Source organism: Pogona vitticeps, chromosome 1, assembly GCF_051106095.1.
Source record: "Pogona vitticeps strain Pit_001003342236 chromosome 1, PviZW2.1, whole genome shotgun sequence".
NCBI classification, from domain to species: domain Eukaryota; kingdom Metazoa; phylum Chordata; class Lepidosauria; order Squamata; family Agamidae; genus Pogona; species Pogona vitticeps.
Window position 1 is genome coordinate 156,036,846 of NC_135783.1, and position 17,648 is coordinate 156,054,493.

Here is a 17,648-nt window from a genome sequence, read left to right on the forward strand (position 1 = left end):
ACCTCTTCTTGATGTCTTCTGCTTCTGTGAGGTCTCTCCCATTTTTGTCCTTTATCATGTTCATCTTTGCACAAAATGTTCCTCTAATATCTCCAATTTTACTGAATTGATCTCTGGTTTTTCCTTTTCTGTTATTTTCCTCTATTTCTTTACATTGTTCATTTAAGAAGGCCCTCTTGTCTCTCCTTGCTATTCTTTGGAAGTCTGCATTCAATTTTCTGTAACTTTCCCTACCTCTCTTGCATTTTGTTTCCCTTCTCTTCTCTCCTATTTGTAAGGCCTCATTGGGGAGCCACTTTGCTTTCTTGTTTCCTTTTCTTTGTAATGATTTTTGTTGCTGCCTCCTGTACAATGCTACGAGCCTCTATCCAAAGTTCTTCAGGCACTCTGTCCACCAAATCGAGTTCCTTAAATCTGTTCTTCTCTTCCACAGTGTATTCATAAGGGATTTGGTTTAGATTATACCTAACTAGCCCAGTGGTTTTTCCTACTCTCTTCAGTTTAAGGTTGAATTTTGCTATGAGAAGCTGATGATCAGAGCCACAATCGGCTCCAGGTTTTGTTTTTGCAGACTGTATAGAGCTTCTCCATCTTTGGCTGCAGAGAATATAATCAATCTGATTACGGTATTGCCCATCTGGTGATTTCCATGTGTAGAATGTGTGTTGTTGGAAAAGAGTGTTTGTGATGACCAGCTTGTTCTCTTGACAAAACTCTATTAGCCTTTGCCCTCCTTCGTTTTGAACTCCAAGGCCAAATTTACCTGTTGTTCCTTTTATCTCTTGACTCCCTACTTTAGCATTCCAATCCCCTATAATGAGAAGAACATCTTTCTTTGGCGTCAGTTCTAGAAGGTGCTGAAGGTCTTCCTAAAATTGGTCAATTTCAGTCTCCTCAGCATCGATGGTTGGTGCATAAACTTGGATTATTGTGATGTTGAAAGTTCTGCCTTGGATTCGTAAGACCCAGGATGTCAATGTTTATTCTTGCTATCTCCTGTTTGACCACATCCAGCTTCCCAAGGTTCATAGATCTTACATTCCAGGTTCCTATACAGTATTTTTCTTTGCAGCCTCAGACTTTCCTTTCACTTCCAGGCACATGCACAGCTGACTATCCTTTCGGCTTTGGCCCAACCACTTCATTAGCTCTGGAGCTACTTGTACTCATCCTCCACTCTTCCTCAGTAGTATGTTGGATGCCTTCTGACCTGAGGGGCCCAACTTCCAGTGTCATATCTTTTAGCCTTTTGTTTCTGTTCATGGGGTATTCTTGGCAAAGATACTGGAGTGGCATTGCCAGTTCCTACTCCAGGTGGACTGCGTTTAGTCGGAACTCTCCAATATGTCCATCTTGGGTGTCCCTGCACGGCATAGCCCATAGCTTCTCTGAGTTACTCAAGCCCCTCTGCCACGACAAGGCAGCAATCCATGAGGGGACAGACTATCTACCCCAAATTATCAATCCTGATTGGCAATGGCTCTCCAGAATTTCAGGCAGGAGGACTTTCTTGCCCTACCTGGAGATTCCTAGTGTTCCCTGGAAATCTCCCATCCACATCATGATACTTCCAAAAGAAAGTAGCTTTACCCAAAGTAACTTTGGCTTATTTCTCCCCCACTTCTTCCTTTCCACTGAAACCAGTTCTCACTTGATTAACTTGGTACCAAGAAACAATGTTTTATGGCCTTGAAGATATGTTCCAGCAAGATAATGCAACTGGCTTGGACTCCTGCAAGACTGAGATAAACAGGTGATGGTACACTTTGTAAAAAAAAAAAAAAAGCAACCACAATTAATATTAGGTTAAATATGGTTCCACAGCTGTTAATTCTTTACAGACTTGCCTGTTCAGGTTTTTTTTTTTTTTTTGATACGTATATACATTTGATGATTATGTATCCATCTTCTTGATTTTAGTATGTTGGTTATATAAACAGTAACTTTAATGTACTGCCTGCAAAGGTATATGGCTAATACATATAAAGAATAAAACGTCTCAGGGGGGAGGGGAGCCTAACTGGCTCAGAGACATGCATTAGACTGGCATTTTCCTTATGGAAAGACATGATTGCCATCAGCTCTGGCTTGGTTAAAAATGAGCCAGAACTCACACTATGTGGCAGGATCCTTTCCCAACAATATCATCTCTGCTTACAATGGATATGTTTAGGCAAAACACATTTGCTCTGAAATGCTTCTCTTGAGCATCTTTCCAGAGACCAAAACAAGGACTGCAGTTTGATTCGTTCATTCTTGCGTGAATGGCAAAAATTGGCCATCTCTAAAACTAGGACAGGCAGTGAATATATTTGTGATGTGTCAATCTGAGAACGTCCTCTTCGTATTCTGTAGTTGACTCCACAGATATAAAAGAGAGAGCTTCCATATTTGCTCACTGTAGGAAAAAGGCATTCTAGCCCGGGATAGGAGGTTGAGGGGATGATACTAAAATGCATAAACTGAACAAGCTCTCTTTGATCTCCTCCTTGTTTAAAGGGTTGGATCCAGAATCTGCCTCCTATGGATGAAAGGGTCTTCTGTCCAAGGGAAGCTTCAGATGCAATGTTGACAAAAAGGGAGGGAGGCAACCACCACTGAAGAGGGTCCCTCCAGGACAGTTGGGAAGTATTGCTGAGTTTAGAACACTGCTTTTAAGATGAATGATTGTTGTTTTAAGACATGTTGCGGTCATCCATAACAGAGTCATGGTAGCAGAATTATACTCAGGAACTCAGGTCTGCACTGGTCAATTATGGATAGCTTCAGCACGTTTTTAAATAGTTTTATTTGGCTTTTGTTGTCTCTCTTCTGAAAACACAGCTTCTGTGTATTTAAATAAAAGAAAATGGTGGCAAACAACAAAGCCAATTTGAATATATGTCTATCCTTATGTTTGTCAGCTTTCTGTGCACAGAAATTCCCAGTTTCATAGCAAATCAGGATAGCTGCTGGTTAGTTCAGTAGAGCTTGGGAGTTCTATTTCCCACTGTGCCTCCTTGGCAAGGGCTGGACTTGATGATTCATAAGGTCCCTTCCAGCCCTGAAGTTCTAAGATTATTATTATTATTTATTAAGAAGGAAGCAATATGGATTAACCAAGAATAATAGCTTGAGGAAAGAAAATCGAACAGTCTCAGCTGCTGTAATAAGAAATTGTACAAATATCCAGTACATCGCTACATACTTTTTCCTGCAGCCTGAAATTTGCCAAAGAAATAATTTTTTGGATGAACATCTTGTCCCATTAAAAAAAATTAGCATGTCACAGTTTGAGTAAAAATGTCTCCACTTGTTCTGAAATATTAAAAGTCCCAAACTCTGAATTGCTTGCCTCTATGATTGTTGTTGAGAAAATACTGTAGCACTTTATATAAACCTCAAGCTTGCAGGAGGGATTTGCCATTTCTTCGGGATAATAAAAAATCAGTAGTCAACGACTTCCAGTTGTACAACCAGTTTAAAGGTCTGGCCATTTTCCTAAATGACCTGGCAAATTTATTTATCCCTGAGACAGTAACCATATAGCAGCTCATAAATCATTCAGTAAGCATAATCTGCCTGAAAACACCCTTTGCCAAGAATTTGCAGTCTGTATTGGAAATTTATTGGTATACTTGCTACTTTTTAGCTTACAAGATAACTCTTATGCAGTCTCAGAGAAGGATTTCTGTTGTCCCACTCTATCTTCTTGGAGATCCCTTGGCAATTTATTCTATTCCCTTTTGCCAAAGTCCAGAATGAATTGCTCTTGTCGGTCTTGTTGTAGAAGGGGTAGCCATGTTAGTCTGTGCAAGCATTATAGGTGAAAAAATAAAATGTAAAAGTTTTAAAAAGACAAAAATATGGTGGCACTAGCTTTTTATATCTTTTAACATGAGCTTTTGTGGACAAATCCACTTCATCAGACATAAAAGAAGAATAAATAACATGGCAAATATTTATACATGGAATCAAAGTATCAGAATATATAGTAGTGGATGTTAAACATAGTGTCTTTAATATGCAGGTCTTTCATAGTAGCTTGTGCTGAGTGTGAAGGATGTGATTAACAATGGTGAAATAACAATGGTAAGATAACAATGAAGAGTAACAGGAATGTTAATTAGATGGGCTATTTACAATCCTTGATGAGCTTTTCCCCTACAAGCTTTTCTTTGTAATCTGTTACAATGGTTTGTGGATTACCCCAGACAATGGATGACAGCAAGAGCAGAGTAAAGATCTGTATAACTAGAAATTTCTATAGTGGATCTGTTGGTGGGGTGGGGGGGAAATATCTGGGAGATGCAGTACAATATTTGTAGCCTTTACATCTGACAGCACCCCAAAAACATTGGCTTATATTAAGTCTATTGATATGTGTGTCTATCGTGCGTATATATTTCATCTTGCTGTTCAGTATTCCCTCATGAACCTTCACGGAAACTACATGCTCAGAAAAACCAGACTGAATTCACAGCAGCTCCTGGCATATCACAGAACATCTGCAATTCAAAATGATGTTTCTGATTCTTTTCCACTCCATTTTTATAGGCACTTGGATAATACAGGACCACCCCCTTTTTTCCTGCCAGTTGTCTGCCAGCCCCTTCCCCTCCTCCTCTGTTTGCCACCTTTTTGCTCCTCTTTCAGCTCTGGTTGTTCCTTCAAATTATTTTCCTCTTTTGCTTTTGCAAATGCTAATGTGTGATTCCATTTTCTTTAACCTATAATTGAAATCACAGATCCAAAGAGGTGCATAAACACCTTTTAAAAAAATAAACGAGGGAACAGAAGCAGGGGATGGTGTTCCCATCCTGTGATGTTGCATCTGGCCCACAGTGGCAGTGTACATGCCCAAATGAAATAAAGAAAAGAGCACTGCAATTTGGGCATGTCTTAGAAGCAGAGTCACCCCTCTTTGCAACTAATGCAAGGCAAATACATTTCCTCTGGGTATATTTCAACAGGAAGTTCCAGCCCCCAGTGTCTTTTTAATAATGCTGGTAAACCCAGCCAAATCACTATCCCATCTATTGGTTGCAGAGTTTGCAGTTTTGGTTAAATTCCTCTAGCTATGCAGCAGAAGTGCAGGCATTTATAGGGAAGAGTAATTTCAAGTTCCCCACATTAGTCCACCTCATTAACTGGCACTTACGGTCTCAATAACTCACTTTGAGACATTAGTAGGAGAAAGAATAAAATTATTTACTCAACTTACAGTTGTAAACAGATCAAACAGCAAACTGACGCACAAAAACGACTGCTTGCAGCAACAGACTTCAGCAGACTCACTGCTTCTGACAAACTGACTGACTCCAATAGGGAAGGGAAAAGAAGCAGAGCAGAGAGGCAGTGCTCTCTTTGAATTCAGAGGCAGGAGGGAACTGTTGGTTAGTGCTGAATACATTGACAGTCATCCCAGGCCATAAAAATCCTTCCCAGCCACACCCTACTAAAGGCAGCATGAGAAGTTCCAATGATTCCAGTGCTATTTTCTGTTGACAGCCATGGATAAACCAGAAATGGGAAACTAAGTGTGTGATCAGACGGAGACAGAGTTCGCATTATGGCACAGTCCAGTGTGAGCTGCATTCCGGAAAATAGGAAATTGCAAACCAACCTGAGCCTGCTCTGTCCCCAGTCTGGACCTTTTTGGTCCAGTGACTCAGTTACTCCTTTTTTGGAGCTGGGCTGAAACAATTCCTGTGCACACGAGTGAATTGATTTAAAGGCGATCACGACACGATCAAACATGATTCTATATCATTATGTGATAGCACCTTTAGTTTATAAAGAAAAGAAAAATTAATAGTTCAGTTTACTGTCAGTGAGCTCAAAAATCTAATTCAATTAAGTTTAAGTCAGAGTCCAATTTTCAACAGTTGAGTTAATGCTGAATTGCCAATTTGACTGCCATTGTTGTGCGTCATCAAATCAGAACCGGCTTAGGTGACCCTAACAGGGTTTTTAAGGTGAGATATTTATGGAGTGGCCTTACCAGTTCCATCTCCTCAGTGAGTTTCCATGGCTGGGGGGGGGGGGGGATCTGAACCCTGGTCTCCAGAGTCCTAGCCTGTAATTTTGGTTATGTGACTAAAATAAAACCTTACCAGGAAAAAAAAAGTAGAATAATCCCAACCATTATTTTTAGTTTTCTCACTCTTCCCTCTTTTTCCTATCCACTGTGCCAAAACCTTTCTTCTGCTTTCCTCCTTGCTTGCTCTTACAGCCTCATCTCTACTGATTCCCAAGTGGATCCCAGCGATCATCCCAGTGCGATGAGGAGCCTCCATAAAGGAGTCTATGTATAGAACAGAAGAAGACTGTCATCCCATCGAAAGCCATCCTTATTTAGTATTTCCTTGTTTTGTAAAACTTTTCAGCCTTGAAGGCAGGGAAAAATTACAAATTTGCCAGCCAGGAACAGATTGAAAGCTGAAAATGTTCTTACACGAAGCAACAGGATTTTAGCCAATGATGGCTACAAAACATGTATGCATTCATTTGAAGTCCTGCACTCTGCCACAGTGCCAAGGCACCTCTTTCAAAGCTGAATGACTCTTACTCTCAGGAAGAGTGTTATTGTATTGCCGTTGCTTAATAGTGCTAGTTGTTTTTGTTTTTGTTGCTGCTGCTACCACTACCTGGCTGTTTGTTCACCAACCAGAGAGTTTCTGTTCATTAAGCTTCAGTATCAAAATATAATAAATAGATGAGTAAAACAAATATTCCTTGTCTAGTTATTGATTAAATACACATTAAAATCACTATAGAACAATGCATGAAATATTCCAGTAAGCTTTCGCTGAAAAGGAGCATCCCTAAGTCAACTCCATAGTTGTTATTTAGTCGTTAAGTTGTGTCTTTGTGACCCCATGGACCAGAGTACGCCAGGCCCTCCTGCCTTTCACTGCCTCCTGGAGTTTGGTCAAATTCATATTGGTAGTTTTGATGACATTGTCCAGCCATCTCATTCTTTTTTGTCCACTTCTCTTGCCTTCACACTTTCCCAACATCAGGGTCTTTTCCAGAGAGTCTTCTTTTCTCATGAGATGGCCAAAATATTGGAGCCGCAGCTTCAGGAGCTGTCCTTCAAGCTCAGGGTTGATTTCCTTCAAAACAGATAGGTTTGATCGCCTTGCAATCCAGGGGACTCTCAAGAGTCTCCTCCAGCACCAATTCAAAAGCATCAATTCTTTGGTGGTCAGCCTTCTTTATGGTCCAGCTCTCAGTTCCATACATCACTACTGGAAAAACCATAGCTTTGACTATGCAGACCATTGTTGGCAAGGCCGCGTCTCTGCTTTTTAAGATGCTGTCTAGGTTTGTCATCACTTTCCTCCCAAGAAGCAGGTGTCTTTTAATTTCGTGGCTGCTGTCACCATCTGCAGTGATCATGGCGCCCAGGAAAGTAAAATCTGTCACTGGCTCCATATCTTCCCCTTCAATTTGCCAGGAGGTGTTGGGACCAGTGGCTATGATCTTAGATTTTTGATGTTGAGCTTCAGACCATTTTTGCACTCTGTTCTTTCATCCTCATTATGAAGTTCTTTAATTCCTCCTCACTTTCTGCCATCAGAGTCGTATCATCTGCATATCTGAGATTGTTGATATTTCTTCTAGCAATTTTGATTCCGGCTTGGGATTCCTCCAGTCCAGCCTATCACATGATGTATTCTGCATATAAGTTAAATAAGCTGAGGCAACAATATACAACCTTGTCATACTCCTTTCCCAATTTTGAACCAATCCGTTTGCCCTGCTTCGTTCTGAACTACAAGTCCAAACTTACCTGTTGATCCTTTTATCTCTTGACTCCCTACTTTAGCATTCCAGTCCCCTATAATAAGAACATATTTCTTTGGTGTCATTTCTAGAAGGTGTTGTAAGTCTTCATAGAATTGGTGAATCTCAGCCTCTTCAGCATTGGTGGTTGGTGCATAAACTTGGATTACTGTGATGTTGAAATGTCTGCCTTGGATTTGTACTGAAATCATTCTATCATTTTTGAGATTGTATCCCAGTACAGTTTTTCCCACTCTTTTGATGGCTATGAGGGCTACTCCATTTCTTCTATGGGATTGTTGCCCACAATAGTAGATATGATAATCGTCTGAATTGAATTTGCCCATTCCCGTCCATTTTAGTTCACTGATGCCCAGGATGTCAATGTTGATTCTTGCCATCTCCTGTTTGACCACATCCAGCTTACCAAGGTTCATAGATCTTACATTCCAGGTTCCATAGCAGTATTTTTCTTTGCCGCATCGGAATTTCCTTTCACTTCCAGACACATCCGCAGCTGAGCATCCTTTCCGCTTTGGCCCAACCACTTCATTAGCTACTTGTACTTATCCTCCGCTCTTCCTCAGTAGTTTGTTGTACGCCTTCCGACCTAAGGGGCTCATCTTCCAGCATCATATCTTTTAGCCTTTTGTTTCTGTCCATGGAGTTTTCTTGGCAAAGATACTGGAGTGGCTTCCCAGTTCCTGCTCCAGGTGAATCGTGTTTAGTCAGTACTCTCCACTATGACCTGTCTGTCTTGGGTGTCCCTGCACGGCATAGCCCATAGCTTCTCTGAGTTACTCAAGCCCCTTTGCCACGAGAAGGCAGCAATCCATGAAGGGGCAAATCCATAGTACACACTGCCTTTTATCCTATTATTACTGTAGCAACAGAGATGGCTCATGTGCTGAAATCTGCCTGTCTTGTGTATAGAAGATCTATCAGCACTGTGGAATCTATGGGTTTACCTATATTACAGAAGTGTAACCATCTGGTGCCAGTTTAACTCTCATGATTCCATCCTAGAGTCCAGACTATCAATAATCCTTCTGTTTTTGACCATAGCATGAGCAGCATGGAAACATATTCTGAAATGTCTAGGTGGGGCTCACACACACACCCAGTAAAATTATAAATTATCTTTTCATCTGATATTTCCTGCCATACTCTTACTAGCACGTTAAATGTTAAGAAAATTTATCCCTTGTTAAAACTCATACATACATACATACATACATACATACATACATACATACATACATACATACATACATACATACATACATACATACATACATACATACATACATACATACATACATACATACATACATACATACATACATACATACATACAATTGGTCCATATTGGAAAGTTTCGGATCCTGTGTATCCAGAGATTCTCAGCTTCTGCCCAAGCCACCATCTGAACCATCCATCCCCCCCTCCCACTGTCTTTCACATCTCCTCTTCCAACCTCAGAGAGAGAAAGGAATCTGTTTCACTCCACTGCCTGGGCCTCTGAACCCCAGTTCTGCATCCAGGTCCCAAGCTGCAGCCCTAAAATAGACCGAATGGGGGAGAGCTCCTCTGCCAGAACTATGAGACCTCCCTGAACACATCTGATCATATTTGATTCTGGAAGCAACACATGGCGGAGTTTCAGTCTATCTAGCCAAGGAATAGCAGAGATCTTCAGATAGGTATCCAAAAGCATGGAAGCTTTTCTCCCCTCGTGTTTTATTCAATTGTTGAAAGTTCTCTCTTTGTAAAATGGTTTTTATTATTGCTGTCCCCTTTGTTGTGAGCCGCCTAGAGTGGTCAACCGACTAGATAGGCGGGATATTAAATAAATAAATAAATAAATAAATAAATAAATAAATAAATAAATAAATAAATAAATAAATAAATAAATAAATAAATAGGTATCCAAAAGCATGGAAGCTTGTAGAGCTGCTACCAGTCAGATTTTTGACAGCATTGGGCTCAATCAACCAATAGTCTGATGCAATACAATGCAGATACCTACCTTCCAGCGCGGTCTGATAAGGATATGAGCACTGGAGGAAAGATTTCTTTCTGTTAGGTTGTTTGCTTATTGAAGAGTCGTTCAACTTAAATGAAGCCATCATTCACTAAAAAAAAAAACCTCAATGTCTAGCCTGGCAGCTGTACATTATGGTATGTCTCTATTCTGGGAATTCAAGTGAGAGTAATTTATAAGGTAACCCTATGCATTCATTGTACTATGCTGGTGGATCACACCTCCTTGAATCGGGCTTCCATTATTGCTAAGTTTTGCTTCAGATAAGATCACAGAGAGATTAGGAAGAACTGGGCATTTCTATAGCCACCTTTCTGGCAAATGGCACCACTTTATAATCTTCCCCAACATACACTGTAGGCAGTACAATTGCTTTTTTGTTCAAGCAAAATGAACAGCAGTTTCATGGATGACCCTTGAAAGCAACGGAGAAAGAAAGGTACAACAAATCATTGGGAGAAATATTGCAAAGAAAAGGAGAACGGGTATGTCTTTCTCTCAGCAGAACTCTGCTTGGTCATCTTAACCTTTCTTATCTTTACAGAATGAATGAAATGTCTTTCTGTCTTCCTCTGGGTCATCCCTAATGGTCAAGCTCCACATCTCCTACACAGCTTTACAGTTTGACTCCACTTCCTTTTTTGCTATTTTGATGTAGAGCACACATGGTATTGATAAACAGCATGAAGAATGGTACTGATGGGCTGCCTAGGTAAATGGACAAGGTCTGTTGAAAATGGCAGGGCTAGGGAATATTTGGCCCTCCAGATGTTTTGAACTATTCATCCCACAATCCTTTACCATTCATCTTACTGGCCATGGCTCCTGGGAACTGAAGTCATAAATAACTGGAGGACCTAAGGCTCACCTCCCCAATACTCTAATACCGTGCTTCATACACTAATATCCCACTCTGTTTAGCACTGTTCCATTGTAACACACTTTTCACCGCATCTACTCAAGAGTCATTCACGAGTCAATCAGCCATTCTCTGGTTGGGGCAAATTGCCCCTCCTTTCTTCCTCTCTGTCTCTTCTCTTTGTCTCTCTGCTTCTCCCCATTCCTTCAATTCTCTTTCACATACACTCTCCCAGACAGAAATACACATGTTACCTACACACATACACACAGAGAGAGAGAAGCAGGCAAATGAGTGGTCTGTCAGTTGGTTGGGAGCTCTCATGCAGTCTCTCCTCACTCACCAGCCCCTCCCCACATAGTAAAAGTGGCAAAGGCACTGAGTGCATTGGGGGGCTGAATCAGTTCTTTCCTCTTTTTTTGCTCCCTTTTCCCCTCACATAGGACTTTCTCTCTTTCAAATTTCTCCTTCCACACTTCTGCCCCTCCATCGCCACCACCTCCTCTACCCCCTCCTCCTCTAGTGAAGTGGTTTCTAAACTTGGATAATCCAGGTGTCCAGGTGTTCCTGGACTGCAACTCCCAGAAATCTCAGCCAGCACAACTGATGGTGAAGGCTTCTGGGAGCTGCAGTCCAAGAACATTTGGGTTAACCAAGGATGGAAACGCTGTCCCACAGATTTGGAATCAGCTGAAGTTTCATTCACCTTCCAATGAAGTGCAATATCATAATAAACCCATTTACTCCTGCTTCAGTTAGTGCTCTTCATTCTAGGAACATATCATGGGCATGAACTGGGCTATTTCTGTACATGCTATGCATTGGAGTCATGAATTCTCAAATCATGCAACATTAGACTTTGAAACTAAGCTTTATGCCAAACAAAATCTCTCACGTTTTAGATTACAGCGCTCATCATAATCAGACAGAATAACCAATAATTGTGATTTGTAGTCCAACAAGTACCTATTTGAACTGTTGGATAGCTCAGTGGTTTAGATCTCTAACTGTGGAGCCAGAGGTTGGGAGTTCAATTCCCCCTCTGTGCCTCCTTGACAAGGGCTGGTCTTGATGATCCATAGGGTCCCTTCCAGCTCTGCTGTTCTAAGAATAACAGAGGGAGAGTATCACATTCAGGAACTCTGTCCAAGACCATATGGCCACAAACAGCTCCATGTTTTCATAGTGGCATCTTGAGAGTTCACATGGTAATGGTTTGTGAAGTGATTAAAACAGATGGTGTGGCATTAGGTTGTTTTGTTTTGTTTTAGTTTGGTTTTTTTTTCCTCTGTATGTTTTTTTGTCAAAATAATTTCAGAAGAACTGTATCAAGAAATCTGATGCCCAGAATAACTGTACATAAGAAACTAAATCTGTAAGGTACTGTAGTATAACAATTAAAGCTCTGGTTTAGGACTGGGCAGATCTGGAGAGGTAGCAAATTATTTTGCAGTTCAGATTTTAATCCAAGCCAGATAAAAATTCCAAGGCATTATAAACATACTGTTCTTTTGAGACTGACTTTATGGACCCATAGGAGTTCATTTCTCAGCTTATGTCAGGAGAAATCCATCAGGAGCCCTAATTGTTTTTCAATTATACACAAATTTAAAATCACTCAACTAAAACTCATACTGTTTGCAACTCAAATTTCTTTTTAATTGGTTAGTAGAACTGATTAAATGCATCAGCAGCTGCCTCTTGAAGACCCTTGATTAACCTACCTATCTGTCTCATCTAAATGCAAGTACTATCTAGAAAAGATCAATGGGAAAATTGCAATCATTTGTTAAAATCAATTGCAGTTAATCAATCAGAATTTCAAGGCTGGTGGATTCTTGAAGTTCTTAGTTTTGCTTAAATTTCATGCATTGACAATGACTTGGAGTACACCACGATAGGATTTTCACACAACCCCTAGGCCAGAGTCCTATTGGTACTCCCAATTAGATTAATCCTATTGAATAAATGGGATTTACTCATGTGTTGACTCACTAATCAACATCTAATGTGATGAGTCTACTCTGGTTGAGACTAGCAATAGGGTTTAAGACACATTGTCAACCTAGACCAGCTAAAAGGAAATGCATAAGTACTGTTACAAAAGATGTAAATGTAGTATATTGGTGGATGTTTCAATCTAGCTTTTTTCCCCTTCAACCAGAGGTGGGATTCAGCAGGTTCGCACCGGTTCCCACGATCCGTTTCCTAAATCTAATAATAGTTCGCCGAACCGTTTCCTAAACTGATGAATGAAGGAGGGCCAGGTGACCAGCGAGGAGGGGGGGGAGGGGGGCTATGTTTTTTTTTCCCAAGTTAAACGTAACTAAGGCTGTTGCTCTGACAATTTGTGGAGACAAATGGCACACATTGATCCTCACTCAAAAACAGGAAGACAGCTATCAGCTTTTTACCACCAGGCCAGGGTTAAAGCAGAGCAGATCAACATATCAAAGGGAAATCTGAACTATCCAGATCCAGACCTTCAGGCTGGGGGTGGGGGTGGGGGTGGGGGCCGGAGGGACTGAGAGGAAGAGGAGGAAAGGGCACACAGAGCATGTTAATTCAAGCATGCATGCTGCATTTGTCTCTGTGACCAGCATCTTCAGAGGACTGTTCAAACTTGCTTTCACAAGCTTTCATTTTTAAGATTATTCAAGTAAGTAGGTAAGTATAATACATTTCTATGTCTGAGCATAAAGCCGCTTTTCATTAAATATTTCCCTGCCTTAGCTGTTTGCCATGCAGTCTTGAGAAATGGAAGGAGGAAAATGAAATGGTATTTTATCATGTAAAATATATTTTGAAAATTATTTCAACAGGATTCCCTTTAGGACCTTTTAGCATTTATGTAATTGTTATTGTGTTTGAGTTTAGAAAATTTGATACTTCTATTTTTTGAAATAAATAAATACCTGAACTTTGGAGAAAAACGCTCAGAAGCCTGTTGGTGATTAATTAGTTATGCAAAATTAACTTACAGCAACTAGGTTTTCAAAGAAAGTATATGTTTTTAAAGAGTGATTTTACAATTTCCACTCCTAGTGAATTTCCATGGCTGAGTGAGGATTTGAACCCTGGTCTCCAGAGTCCTAATATGCCAGACTATTCCTGTATTTGTGATTAACACATGCTTAAGTTTAATTGTGTTCATCAGGTGCCCCAAGAAACATAACCAAATTTTGCCACCATGAGTTAATGCTTTTTAACATGAAGTTAATTTGCCTCCCTCCAGTGATGTCCTTTCAAGGGAAAATGAACATTTATGATATAGGCCACTATGTTTAGATTTTCAGGGAGGGAGGGCATAACATGCCACTTTTTTCATTGGTATGCAGAAATCTAGTATTTAGGATCTATGGAAAAACTAATGGGGAACCAGGCTTGGTCAGGAGGAGGGGATGGTATTATATTTTATTATGATGATGATTAAAAAATTTAAAAGCTGGTAAGGACATTTATTTGCAAAGGCTTTCATGGCCGGGATCTGATGGTTGTTGTGGGTTTTTCGGGAAGAGCAACCTTCAGAACATGGCCAAAGAGCCCGAAAAACTCACAACAACCAATTAAGGGAATAACCTTTCAACTTTTTTGGAATTGGCAGTTAGATGCAGGGAATCCATACAAAGCCTGTGATTTCTACTTAGGGTGACCCCAGGAATGAGCAATCTCCAACATGGCCTGGCCTCAACAGCCCTGCCCATCTGTTGCAAACTCAAGCTTGTGGTTTCCTTAGGGAGTAGGTCTATCTTGCATTTAGCCTTCCTCTTTTCCTGCTGCCTTCCACCTTTCCAAATATTATGGTCTTTTTCAATCTATGCCTGCCTTCTCATGATGTGCCCGAAGTAGGACAGCCTCAGGTTTGTTTGTTTGTTTGTGTGTTTTTTTCTTTTTGCCTCTGGAGATAATTTAGGCTTAATTGGATCGAGAACCCACTTACTCATCTTTTTTGGCAGTCCAGAGTATCTGCCATACGATCTGATCAGGCCAAGGGTGTCTGCAAAGATGATCGTAATTTTGTTAATTGGGACAGTCCTCTTTGTGTCAGCAAGCTGTTTTAAGCTTCTGTTGTTACATGCTATCAACATTGCCCCTTTGTGCTGTCCTCAACAGCCCTGCACAGCTGCTGCAAACTCAACCCTGTGGGTTCTCTGATGGTGTCAATCCATCTCACATTTGGTTTTCCTCTTTTCCTGTTGCCTCCAGCTTTTCTGCAGAACCTGGAATGGGGAGGGATTAAATGATTGTGACGTTGTTCAGAGACCAGTTCCAAATCCCAGGGTGGCAGCCCTCTCTTGCTTGTGCTACAGAAAAAGCTTTGTTACTGTTGCTTTGTGGTAAGAACTTTTTCTTCAGAAGGGGTCAGAGAATTTGAGAGTTATTCTCAAGTTCATCTTTGCTTTACATGTGTGTTATGTGCCATTCAAGATGACCCTAATGGGCCTTTCAAGGCAAGTGAGATATTTAAAGATATTTGAGATATCTAAGGAGTGGCTTTACGTTTTACCAGTTCCACGCCCTCAGTGAGTTTCCACGCCTGAATGGGAATTCAAATGCAGGACTCTGGAGTCCCAGTCTGTCCCTCTCTGAATTGCATTACTTAATGTTAAGGGTTGTTGTGAAAGGCAGGATGTTATTATTTGCAAGCATATAAGCATGTCCTATTTTGTCTCTGTGAAAAATTTGATTTCTCTTGAAAAATTTCTCTGGAGAGAATTCTACTTCACTGTCATCATTAATACTACCAGCCTACAATTTTGTTACAAATGTGGTAGCTTTGGGGCATGAAATAGGAGCAGTCTAGAGGTAGCTTCCAGTAAACATTTATGGAAACAAGTCATTGATAATGTTAAACTGCAGTTAAGAGAACAAAAGCCAGAGGAACTTCGACAACCACATTGTTGGTGAATTGGGGGGTGGGGGGCGGGGGGAGGAAGTGTCTGGCAGCCTACTGCTGAGTCAACATGCTTTTACATCCCTGTCTTGTTCCTTGTTCAATCTGTATATTTCCATAACTAGATAGTGCTGTAGTAGATAATAATGTACTGATGAAGGTATGTGAAATCATTCAGGGCCACCCAAAGACAATTCGTGAAGTAGTGTGAAGCAGAAAATCCTGCAAGCACCTCTCCCCAATTCTGTCAGTAAAAATACAACAAGTAACCCTAAGTTACTAATAATTTCCTGCCATTTCATGACATGAGGTAGTTGTCACACTCTGCATAACTACAGGCTTGACCCTGAGGCAGTGGTTGCTGAGGTCTCCAGGCTTAAAAGGAAGGTCCCTTCAAATTCCAGATGCAGGGAAGGGGGATCAGGAGACAGGCGTCTAGTTGTCTCTTTGCTCCCAGAGGCATCTGATGGGGCCACTGAGAGATCCAGGATGCTGGACTGAGATGGGCCCTTGGCCTAATCCAGCAGGGCTCCTCTTAGGTTCTTATGCGCTTTTACTATTTTCCCATGTGTGCAGATATGGGGAGAAAAATGTGTCTAATTTTCTATATTTTAGACACAGACTGGGTTTTAGCAAATTAAAGTTTTGTGTAGCACAACAGCAGTTTAAGGAAACTTATGAGAAGCATAATTCTCTTGAATAATTTAAATATAATATCTATGTACAGCAGGGGTGAGCAACGTCTGTTGCCCCTGGTCTCAATTTTTGCCGCAAAGTCTGTAAGTTGCAAAGTCCACCTCCTTCTTCTTCCCAAAGAAGCTAGAATTCTAATTCTGGTTTTCAAAAAGAGTTATTTTGTGTGTGTGTGTGTGCGCGCGCGCATGCTCAGTAATGCCAAAGGGCCCTGTAGATATTTTGTAAGGTAATGTTTGTAAGCCGCCCCGAGTAGACGTTGTCTAGAGGGGCGGGGTAGAAATTGAATAAATAAATAAATAAATAAATAAAATAAAAGTAAATCCCTACACCTGGAAGAGCAGTTGTTCACATTCTTTTCACCAGGAATCTTCTGAAGTTTTAAATTTCTGGTCAAATTCCTTTGTGTGTTGCAGTAGAAGTACAGAGATCCACAGAGCAGATGTGACAGGGTTTGTCACTAGGGTATGACAGTTCCTTGATTTTTGATATGGGGAGAAATGGAGAGGTCGAGTTCTTTGGAATAGAAATTTGATTAACAGCTTTAATGGATTTGTCAGCAGCAACTTCTGCAGGTGTGCAAAGCTGGCCTCCAGTTAACAACAAACTGAGCTATCAGTCATTTCAGGAGCAGGAAAGGGGAGGGAAGTAATTTTTACTGGTGAGCTATAGGGCGAAATTGGAGGTAAAGGAAAGATGTGTCAGTTCTCTGTCAAACTTGGTCATAAGCACTCACTGTGAGGTGTGTGTGTTTGTGTGTGCGTTTTTGGCACAAGCCCATGGTGAGGGTAACAGCAGTGGTATGCCCAAAGAGATACAGTACAGTTATCCAGATGTCTTAATCATGTGAGAGGTAGTTGTGATAATAGGCAGTAGGGAGACCACTATGGAAGAAACCCTCATCAGATCCCACTGTCCTGGGCATTTATTTATTTATTTATTTATTTATTTATTTATTTATTTATTTATTTATTTATTTATTTATTTATTTATTTATTCATTTATTTACTTACTTACTTACTTACTTACTTACTTACTTACTTACTTACTTACTTACTTACTTATTTATTTATTTATTTATTTATTTATTTATTTATTTATTTATTTATCAATCAATCATTAGGACATAGAACCGGTTGTTAATTTATTTGAATCCCACCACTGCCTTCAACCTGCTATTTAGATTGAGAACATGGGCTATGCTGTGTATCAATCACCTCATGCAGCAAATGGCTGCTAAGATCCAGAAGCTCTAGAAACAACAAAGCCACTTGAGAAAGGTTTCAATTGCTGAGAACTGTGACCCTTTGGGAAACTGTCTTTGTTCATCTTTGCTATGGACGATGTCACCCCTTTTGGAAAAGGATCCCCAATGGAGCTTTTGTGGA